Source organism: Bos indicus x Bos taurus, chromosome 25 (genome assembly GCF_003369695.1).
Source record: "Bos indicus x Bos taurus breed Angus x Brahman F1 hybrid chromosome 25, Bos_hybrid_MaternalHap_v2.0, whole genome shotgun sequence".
Classification (NCBI taxonomy): Eukaryota; Metazoa; Chordata; class Mammalia; order Artiodactyla; family Bovidae; genus Bos; species Bos indicus x Bos taurus.
In genome coordinates this window covers 29710847-29722051 of record NC_040100.1, presented here as the reverse complement: position 1 = coordinate 29722051, position 11205 = coordinate 29710847, and the positions used below count along the sequence as shown (strand labels likewise).

General features: G+C 43.0%; 1 long non-coding RNA gene across 1 annotated transcript; it reads right to left on the bottom strand.

Annotated features, from left to right (window-relative positions):
* Positions 1 to 534: 534 nt before the first annotated feature.
* On the bottom strand, positions 535 to 1772 carry LOC113883575. Its single transcript, XR_003508685.1, has 2 exons — positions 1568 to 1772; positions 535 to 1196 (listed from the first exon to the last, which is right to left on the bottom strand). It is a non-coding gene; the product is annotated as an uncharacterized LOC113883575 (long non-coding RNA).
* Positions 1773 to 11205: the final 9433 nt, after the last annotated feature.

The following is an 11205-nucleotide window of genomic DNA, read 5'->3' as shown; positions in this document are numbered from 1 at the left end:
TATCTGAAGGGCAGGATTAAAGATGCAGACATAGAGAACAGATGCATGGACACAGAGGGGAAGGGGGAGTGAGGTGAACTGGGAGATTGGGATTGCCATGTATGGCATATAGTTGACGCACTTCATTGTACAGCAGAAATCAACATAACATCGTAAAGCAGCTATAAAACTCCAACTTAAAAAAAAAAAAAAGGATATGGCAAAGACAACATGCTCTATGTGACTACATTACGTAAGCTTTCAGCACCTGCCTTGCTGGCATCTCTCTCTTTGTTGGCACAGAGGAAACAAGTGGCTGTGTTGGGAAACTCTGGGTTGAACAGAATACTGGCTGCCTCTGAAGGGACTGAAGATAAGAAACTGAAACCGTCAGTCCTACAGCAAGGCACTAAATCCTTCCAACACCTGCTTGGAAATAGATTCTTCCCCAGCTTCAGATGAAACCACGGCCCCAGTTAACACCTTGATCACAGCCTTACAGAAGACCCAGTCAAGCTGTATCCAGATTCCTCAGCCAAAGAAACGGTAAGATAATATGTGTGAGTTGTTTTAAGCTCTTAAGTGCATACTAATATTAGCATGCAGTGAAAGATAACTAATACATTACATTTTAATGTACTGAGTATTAATACAAGAAGTATTAAGTGATAATACATTAAGCATTCATGTAGAAGTATTAACTTACATTAAGTAGCAGAAAGAACATAGAAGAAATGATATATAAGGAATATAGATAAGGAAGAGAAGTGTAACTTGTAGTTGATTCCTAATAAATCCAGAAGAAAATCTTTCATGCAGTAAAATCACAAAATGCCTCATTTCCCCATTTTCCAAAGACATTTTGCCTCCTTTCTGCTTCCCCCCAAATAAACACCACTTTCGACTATCAAAGAAAAGTTTCACGCAAATGAGACATCCCACTAGAAAAGAAGGATGATCCCAGGGTAGGAGACCAAACAAGAAATCTTATTTAGTGGCTTCTAACCAAGGTGCTTATGAAGCCCATGTTTCAGGGTCTAATTTATAAGAAAACGCTCAGCCGGGACTTGATAAAGTGCATCACTGGAGAAAGGAGAGCGAGGGAGCAAGTCAGTCCCAGTCCTGCAGTTGCTCCATAACCATGTGCAGAGCCATAAGTGCAGAGATTAATGACTTCTCACAGCCATAAATTCATTTTTTTTTCTCTTCGATGAGTCCTAGGGGACAAGAATCTGGTTATAATCAGATGTGTTGCAATATTGCTTTTTACTTACAATTGTAGTACTGAGAAAATTGGAAGGAATAGCATAAGGCTCAAGCATGGTGGTGATTTAAAAGGATGCTCTTCAAGGTGCCCGGCTGCTGCTCTCCCCACCCTTTCCTTTGCAAGGCACCTGCTCCACCTGGGAATGGCCGCCTTGGGACGAGGCAGACACTGGGAAGTTGGAACCACCATCCTCCCTGTGGCTGACATTCATAACAAAGCACATTTCCTCCACTTCTGCTCTGTGTTTTGCCCATCTCAAACAGATTATGACATTATTACCCAAGCTCAGGAATCAAGAGAAGAAGGAAACTCCTTCCTTACCTCCGGCATCTTCAGTTTTCCGCAGTGGAGCAAATGGTCATTCCCCCAGATCTTTGTGTTTGTTTCCATGACATCCACTCTGAATGCATTTACTCAGGAGAGAAGATGCTAAAGGAAACAATATATCTAAGACACTTTACACTTAATGTCCGGCACTTTGTAGGTACTTAATAAATGGGGTGCATCCACCTAGAGACTGTTATACAGAGAGAGGTCAGAAAGAGAAAGAGATAGTATATTAACGCATATATATGGAATTTAGAAAAATAGTACAGATGAACCTATTTGAAAAGAAGAAAGAGAAACACAGATGTAGAGAAGAAATGCGTGGACACCAAAGGGGGAAAGGGAGGGAGGGGATGAACTGGGAGACTGGGGTTGGCGTATGTACACTACCATGTATAATATAGATAACTAACGGGAACCTGTAAAGCACAGGGAACTCTACTCAGCGCTCTTTAGTGGGAAGGAAATTCAAAAAAGAGGGGATATATGTGTACATATAACTGATGCCCTTTGTTGTACAGTAGACACTAACACATCATTATAAAGCAACTATACTCCAATAAAAATAAATAAAAAATGGGATGCTTCCTTTACTCCTTCCTTTTGCCGTCAGATCCCTCCCCTCTTCTAACCCTGGCCTCACTCACATTCTCACTGAGATGCTTTGGAATCAGTCCCTGACTCTGACCCAGTGGCTGACAAAGCCTACAGAGTGGTCCCCAGACCAGCAGTAGCAGCATCCCCTGAGAACATGCTAAAAATGCAAACTCTCAGGTGCCAGCCCAGAGCTATAGCATCTGAAACTCTGAAGGTGAGGACTGGACATCTGAGTTTTAATAAGCCCCCCAGGGGATTCTGAGCTGGGCTGCAGTGTGACAGGCTGGCTCCAATGGGATAACCGCTATTCCAATTTCTTTCAATGCCTGATGGATCATCCACATCAATTTCCGTCATTACAAATTCTGAATTCACTGGAATTATTTTTGAAAAAAAAAAAGAAGATTGGTTGCCAGAGCTTAGAAATCTGTTCGAGAAATTTCTCTTGCTACATATGGGAGAGGACTTCACTTGAATACTAGGTATAACTTATGGATGAATTACTCTGGATTTTTTGTGTTTGTATGCATCTGCTCTCAGAGGTGTGCTGGCAAGTGTTTAACAACTGGCTCTCCAGGGAGAGGATGCCCTGGTGTGTAGCATTTGCCAGTTTCTGTGGTGTAAATACTACCATCACGACATCCACAGATGCAGAGTTGGGAAAAGACAAATACATTGGTTCTTGCAAGCTGGCACCAGCAGGTTCCAAGACCCCACTGCGTGCTTTCCAACTGGAACCAACATTTCTCAGGGTAAAGCGTATGATTTATTTTTTAGCTGTGCCTCATGGCATACAGATCTTAGTTCCCTAACCAGGAATTGAACCCACACTCCCTACAGTAGAAGCACAGAGTCTTAAGCACTGGACAATAAAGGAAGTCCCACTAGAACTTTTTTATTTTTTATTTATTTATCTGCACTGGGTCTTAGTTATGGCATGTGGGATATAGTTCCCTGACCAGGGATCAAATCTGTGCCCCCTGCATTGGGAGCTCAGAGTCTTAGCCACTGGACCACCAGAGAAGTCCCCCACCTGAACTTTTAAGGGAGTAGGACACTTGACTCCTGCCCCCCCAAATTCTGCCAGCCCCATGAGAAGAGGACTTGCTGACTGGATGGTGACAGCTAGAGACAAGTCTGTGGGCACATTTCACCAGTCAGCAGGGTTCTATGATAAAGGCAGGAGCCAGTCGGCCCCTTCCTCTTTCTCCATGAGTGATGGGCCTCTTCCCACATCCTACGTCTCATTCACGTCATGAGACAAGAAGCCAAAGCAGCACCTGGCTCCTTCTCCAGCGGCCGGCGGGGTCTGTGGACCTAGAGTGTAAGCCCTCTTGGACTTTCATACGCAGACACATAGATGACAGAAGTGCAGTTCCGAGGACTGAAGAAGGAACGCACTGGGCACTGTGTTTACCATTAATGCATTCCACATCCCTCTTGACTATCATCCTTGTGTGGGGGGCAACCTCATCCACAAACCCTAAAGCCCTAACCCTCACTTCATTGCTCTGACAACAGCAGGTACTTGTTTCTTTATGGCATAAGAAGAGCCTGGGTTTGACATCAGACTCATCTGAAGCTCACATCCTACTCTATCACTTACGAACCACATAACCCCTTGAACAACCACATAACCCCTCTGAGCCTTAGTTTCCACATCTATAAAATGGTAATAGGAAGAACAACCTCTCAGAAGGATTCGAACTGAAAGGGATGATATACACAGGCAGCTTGACTGGTGTCTGGAACATAGCTGTTGTTGTTTAGTTGCTAAGTCATGTCCGACTCTTTGTAACCCTAAGGACTGTGGCCCACCAGGCTCCTCTGTTCATGGGATTTCCCAGGCAAGAACACTGGAGAGGGTTGCTATGCCCTCCTCCAGGGGATCTTCCTGAGCCAAGGATTGAACCCACTTCTCCTGCATTGCAGGCGGATTCTTTACCCCTGAGTCACCAGGGAAACCCCTAGAACATAGTAAGTGATCAATAAATGAGACACTTTTTTTTTTGAGTCTTGTTTCATGGTGAGGGCCAAAAGGCTCAAGATGAGTTGAAATTCAGCTCTGTGTCTTAAGTTCAGCTCTTAAAGGAAAGCCTCAGCCCCTAGAGACCCTGGGGGTCTCCCCTGCCAGCTCCTCCTCAGGACAGCCGGCCCTGCAGGGGAAGTTGGGACCCACAGTGATCAGGACGGTCCCATGTGGCAGCTGCAATATAGAACCCCACCCCCACCCCAAGCCAGGTCCACACACACCAAGTTTTCCCCTACACAAAGTAATCTGTAGTCAGGGGGTCATTCTCTCTCCCATCTTAGCAGACCTCCTGCAGGGAACTAGAGCCAAGTCCAAGTTCTCTCTCTCTGTTTAAGGGCCATGCAAATCAAAGCGTGTGGCTGAGCTTGTGTCTCAGTGCACTCAACATTTAAAGACAGCCTTATGTAAGGATGGGTAGGCCCAGGAGCACAGAAGGAACCAAACAGGTGATGTGGTTAATGCCCCACAACCACAAGCAAACTTCTTAGTTCTGACAACCAAAGGAAAGGTAGATTGTAGCACTTCTCAGTGCATATGTATAAGAATCCTTTCAGTTCAGTTCAGTTCAGTTGCTCAGTCTTGCCTGACTCTTTGCGACCCCATGGACTGCAGCACACCAGGCCTCCCTGTCCATCACCAACACCCGGAGCTTGCTCAAACTCATGTCCATCAAGTCAGTGATGCCATCCAACCATCTCATCCTCTGTCATCCCCTTCTCCAGTATGTCCAGGGCAGGGCCTGAAATTCTGCATTTCTATCAAACTGCCAAGTGAGTCCAGTGCTGCAGGTCGATGGGTCACATTTTTTTTGCCATGTGAGATCTTAGTTCCCCAACCAGGGATCAAACCCGTGCCCCCTTCATTGGGAGCACAGAGTTTTAACCACTGGACCACCAGAGAAGTCCCCTTTAATAGTAAAATACCGGACAGGAGTGCCAATATAGGCTGGGAGATGGAAACGCTGGCCTGCAGGGTAGAAGGCTCCAATGTAACAACTTCACAAACAAATAAGGTTCTCTAACACCTCACTGCAAGAGAAACATTTAAGCAATGAGAAAAATTTGGCTTCTTAATAAAGAAATTGCAAGAAGATAAAGTGAAGCTTATTTACAATCTTATACTTTAAAAATTATCAGTGGTATGCAAATATCATCCCTTCTTCTGTGACTCCATGCTTTCATTTTCATGACATGAACTCAGTCATAAATTATAGTTATTGTAATTTCTAATTTAATTGAGAATTTTCTTTTATGTCAGAATCGTGCTCAGAAGGAAATGCAAAATCAATATATCATGCTCTTGTGTTTTATTGGCTAGGGTTTAAATACATTTGTTCATTTGACTACTCACTGATTGCATTTTTAAATATAATCTATCTCAATGATATTTTTCTCTACTACACACAAAATACTTTAAGGCCATAAAATTTTGTGATAAATAGTAACTCCTCTTAGAAGCCAATGCATCAGCAATTCCTTTGAAGTGTTTCTTGAAAACGACTCTTCAAAGATGTTATAATGAGGTTGTGTCTATGTGACATCCAAAAACATCTGAAGCAAAACTGTTTTGTCTACACTGAGCCAAGTCTTAGGATATTTACATACATTTGAAGACACAGAGGAAAAAGAATCCTGGCAAATAACTGATTTTCACTTCACATCCTGCTCACAGCAAGGGAAAAAAAAGAGCTCAGACCGAATAATGCTTAATTAATTAAAGTAAAAGCTCATTTCTGACTTATAAACATTACTGGATAACCTCACTAACCCAAAGTCCTTGGTTTCCCACACCAACCAGAAAGTCTTTCAATTTCAGAGAGAATGGAATGAAAACATAACTAAATCATGTCTTTAAAGGAATGCTGGGACAAAGCAGGAGTTAAAGCATCCAAAGATAAATAGGAAGCCAGCAAAAGCCACAAAGCATCCAAAACACCCTCGTGAAATTAGAGTTCACTGTAATCCAATTAGTGGCAGCCACCAGTGGAATCAGTCCGGACCTAGAAATAGAGGTGAAAAGACTGCAAGGCAGATTCTACAGCAGAAGTAATGATTCTATCTAACTGAAGGTACAGCCTGCGGACTTCCCTTGTGGCTCAGGGATTCCCTTGCGGCTCAGCTGGTAAACAATCCGCCTGCAATGCGGGAGACCTGGGTTCAATCCCTGGGTTGGGAAGATCCCCTGAAGAAGGGAAAGGCTACCTGCTCCAGTATTCTGGCCTGGAGAATTCCATGGACTATGCAGTCCATGGGGTCGCAAAGAGTCGGACACAACTGAGCGACTTTCACTTCACTTCACTTCACTTCACTGGGGACTTCCCTGGTGGTCCAGTGGTTAAGACTTCATCTTCCAATGTAGGGGGTTGGGTTCAATCCCCAGTTGGGGAGCTAAGATCTCACACACCTTGGCGCCAAAAACCAAAACATTAAACAGAAGCAATATTGTAACAAATTCTTTAAAGACTTAAAAAAAATTGATCCACATCAAAAAAGCAATAATAAAATTAAAATGAATAAACTAGAACTTGATTAATTCTGTTGCAATGGGCCCCAAATTTTAAAGTGGAACTGACTATTGAGGGATCAGGACTCTCTTGGAGGACCCCTAGATGAAACAAGCAATTATTACCATAATAATGCTGCAGAATGAATTCCAACACCACCACCACCACCACCACCCTCCCTAAAAATCTCAGTGGCTTACAAAAAGCATTTATTCCTGTGTTCATGGGTCTTTAGACTGGGTGTGGGTTGGTTCATCTAGGCTGCAACTGGCTGGATGCCTCCAGGTTACAGGTTCCATTCAGGTTTGTTAAGGGGCCTAAATCAGAGGGACAGTTGTTTCAAGGTCACCAGGATGCAAGAGCACAATCTAACTATACAAGCGCTGTGCAAACCTCTGCTCACACCGCCAGCTCTAAAATCCCACTGGCCAAGGCAAATGACGCAGGTAAAAACCCAAAGTCAAGAAATGCAGCAAGAGCCTCTATGCAAGGCGTGTCAGGAATGGGTGTGAAAACCCATCAAAACATCAGAAGAAAACATCAAGTGGAGAAAAAATTAGGTGTGCAGATGATGTTTTATAAATGCCTTTCTGATCCTCAAGGTTCCTTGAAGGAATCTCAGAGATTAAATTAAGCTGTTAACCCTGGAAAAAAAAAATGGGGGACATCCCTGGTGGTCTAGTGGCTGAGAGTACGCCTGCCAGCGTAGGGAACATGGGTTCAATCCCTGCTCCGGGAGGATTCCACAATGCCATCGGGGAGCTGAGCCTGTGCACCAACTACTGAGACTGTGGTCTATGGCCCTCGAACTGCAACTGTGGAGCCCACGTGCCACAACTACTGAAGCCCGGGTGCCCTAAAGCCTCTATTCCACAACGAGAGAAACCACTGCAATGAGAAGCCTGTGCAATGCAACTAGAGAAGTAGCCCTTGCTCGCCACAACTAGAGAAAACCAGCACAGCAGCGAAGGCCCAGTGCAGCCAAAAATAAATAAATTAAATTGACATTTAACAACAACAAAAAAAAAGACATGGGATCACGGAGTGAAGAACTGGAACCATTGATGTGGTCTAGCACACTAGATACACAGGTGTTTCTCAATCTTGTATTCCTTGTCACTCCCCAGACAGCCGTCTAGACTTTCTTTTTCTGACCTCCCCTCCTGCTGTGAAATGTTATAAGCACCCATATATCGTATATCAGTTTGTGTTCTGAATTGATATCTGGGCCTCATACATAGAAAGAGTAACATTTGCTTACACACTTTACTCAATAACCAGGGTTTGCTACCCTGGAGTCAAGAGTGACCATGAGATACATTTGACAAGAAGTAGAAGCAAAGTCCACTCGTCCTTCTCCACCCAATGTTGCAATTTGAGCTCACCTCCACTGCTTTCTGGGAAGAAGAAACCTGGCCACGGGTAGAACACATACAGTGACCTCTCCCATCACATCGTGACCCCCACTCAGTTTGTTGTATATCTCTATTCAAAGTGCCCGCCCCCTGGGGCCTGCTTCTCGCCTTGACAAGCACCATTCTTATCTAAACAAATCATTTTATGCACGAAAGCCTCTCAAACGCAGTGCGTCATTACCAATTCGCCCAAGTTCATTTGGACTCTCTAACAACTAGACAATCAGAGAGCAATGATCCTGTAGCTGCCACCAAAATCCTTGCTGTAACTGGAAATGTCATCTCCTAATAGGGTAATGACAGGCTACAGCTATCTTCAGAACATACTACGAACACCTATTATTGATATTATTAGCTTAAAGTTAGAGTTTAATTCCCCTTAATAAAAGTACTGCAGTTTTTCACATTAATTATGACAGTGATTAATGTGCCTACAAGCATATAACAGTCCTAAATAGCAAAAGATGGTTCTGCATCAGTTAAAAATTGTATTCAGAAGCTAAGAACAAATCCCTAAAAGATTAAGAGCAGCTTAAATGAATTAAGAGTTTATTTTTCTCACACATAGAATAAGACCAGAGGTAGACAGACTAAGGACAAAAGTAGATATACATTATGAAAGTAAGCTTCTGCTTTCTTTCTACAGCATTGTCCTTAGCATATGGCTTCCAGCCTCAGTGTTGCCTCATGGTCAGAAAATGGCAGCTAGAGCTCCAGATATCACATCCATGTCCCAAACAGAAAAAAGGAGGAAAGGCGGAAGGGCAAAGTTTGTGATTTTCAACTGACTCAAGTGAGTTAAGTACTTTTTAGGTGCTATTGATGTTATTTTTGTGTACTATCTGAAATCATTTCATGTTCCTTGGGAGGAATGTGTTACACACTTTGCCCACAAGCATGTGGGTACATCATGGTCACTCAAGTCCATCTGCCCTGAAACACTTCTCTTTCCTTTATTGCAGTGTCTGTCTCCCCAAGACCACCAACACAAAGTATGCCAGTACAGTATCATCCAAATTCTTTACTGAAGACCTGGGTCAGTTGCAGAAGGAAACTTCAATATAAAATGTAAACATTTAAAGTTCTCACTGCTAGAGCTTTCCTCTGAGTTGTAAAAGGAAGCCATCAAAACACAAGAACCCTTCACAAGTAGCAAAATTCTTCAGGTACCATCCTCCCTGGTTTGATTTGGCTTGCCCAAATTCAAGTCTGCAATTCTCCCCGAAAACGTCTCCAAATATATCTGCTCAAATCTTGATCACCTTTCTAGAAAGAAACGAGAAGGAGAGCCACTATCTTCTTCCAATTTTCACTTCTCTCTTTTTTACTAAAAGAACCTCAATTTTATTTCATGGGCCAATGTGACCAGCAGAAGAAAGATTTCCAGGCCTCTCTCTCTACTACCAGAGTTAGTGAATATTATATGAGAAAAACTTGTTGGGTAGAGTTTCCAAGAAGGCTTCTTAAAGAAATCTGATTCACCCAAGAGATGTACCTTTTTATCTCCTCCCTTGCTTTCTACCTCTTGCCTGGAAAAACGGATGTAACTGCAGGAGTTCCAGCAGCCACTCTGAACCATGAGTTACTTTGACTATGAAAGCAGACATTGTAGTAGACAAAAAAAATGTAAGGCGCGTAGGTCGTTGATGATCATGAAGCCACAATCAGTTCTAAATTCCTACCTCTGCACATTTTCTATGTACAAGGGGAGAAAAAAAACCTATCTTATTTAAAACACTGTTATTTTGGTTTTCCTTTACAAGCAACTGCTGAACCTTATCGTAATTGATACAGCAATCCTTAGCTTAAAGATTTCATTCTGAATGTGAGTGAATTCAATAGCTCTGCTGCTGCTGCTGCTGCTAACTCGCTTCAGTCGTGTCCGACTCTGTGCGACCCCAGAGACGACAGCCCACCAGGCTCCCCCGTCCCTGGGATTCTCCAGGCAAGAACAGTGCAGTGGGTTGCCATTTGCTTCTCCGAATTCAATAGCTCAGTAGTTCTCAAACTTTGCATTGCATCAGAATCACCAGAAGGTTTGTTAAAACACAAAGTGCACCCTCAGAGTTCCTGATTTGGTTATTTTGGGGTAAAACCTGAGGATCTGAATTTCTAACAAGTCCCAGGTAGTCTGGATTCTGGTGCTTTGGGTATTAGAGAACCATTATAATGACTCAGTCCTAATTTATTCAGATCATTTTCTTCTTCAAGACTGTGAAGAAAACAAGCCACTGGAGACTGAGTCATTCTTGTTTTTCTCTTTTTGGCTTTTTGGCCCAAGAATTCTTTCCCCAGACACAGCAAACTGTACCTTTTGCTTGATTCTTCTGTGTCCACACTACCATTATAAGAATCCTTGCCAATTTGCTAAATGGACTTTGTGTGCTGGCAGAGATCCATGGAATTAATGTAAACCCACTATTTGTGAGTACTTTATCTTGTACTTTTTCTATTTCCCTTGATTTAAAGATTAAGATCAAGATACCAAAGCTCTCACAGACAACAGCTCAGAAGTGTATTGCCAAAAAAACAGAGGTTGTGTTTACAGCTTTTGGTTTTGCTGTTTTATTTTACACTTGAAGATAGACATATTTTCCCCTCTAACATACTGTTTTGATTCATAATCTCTACAAGCAGGTCAGTTCACCCCACTGTGGCTGTCTTTCAGTCCCTAAGTTATATCCTACTCTGCAACCCCATGGACTATAGCCCACCAGGCTTCCCTGTCCTTCACTATCTCCCAGAGTTCCTCAGATTCATGTCCACTGAGTCAGTGATGCTATCTAACCATCCCATCTTCTGCCACCCCCTTCTCCTTTTGCTTTCAATCTTTTCCAGCATCAGGGTCTTTTCCAATAAGTCAGCTCTTCGCATCAGGTGGCCAAAGTATTGGAGTTTCACCTTCAACATCACTCCTTCTAATGAATATTCAAAACTGATGTCCTTTAGGATTGACTAATTGGATCTCCTTGCAGTCCAAGGGACTCTCAAGAGTATTCTCCAACACCACAGTTCAAAAACATCAATTCTTTGGCACTCAGCCTTCTCTATGGGCCAACTCTCACATCCATATATGACTACTGGA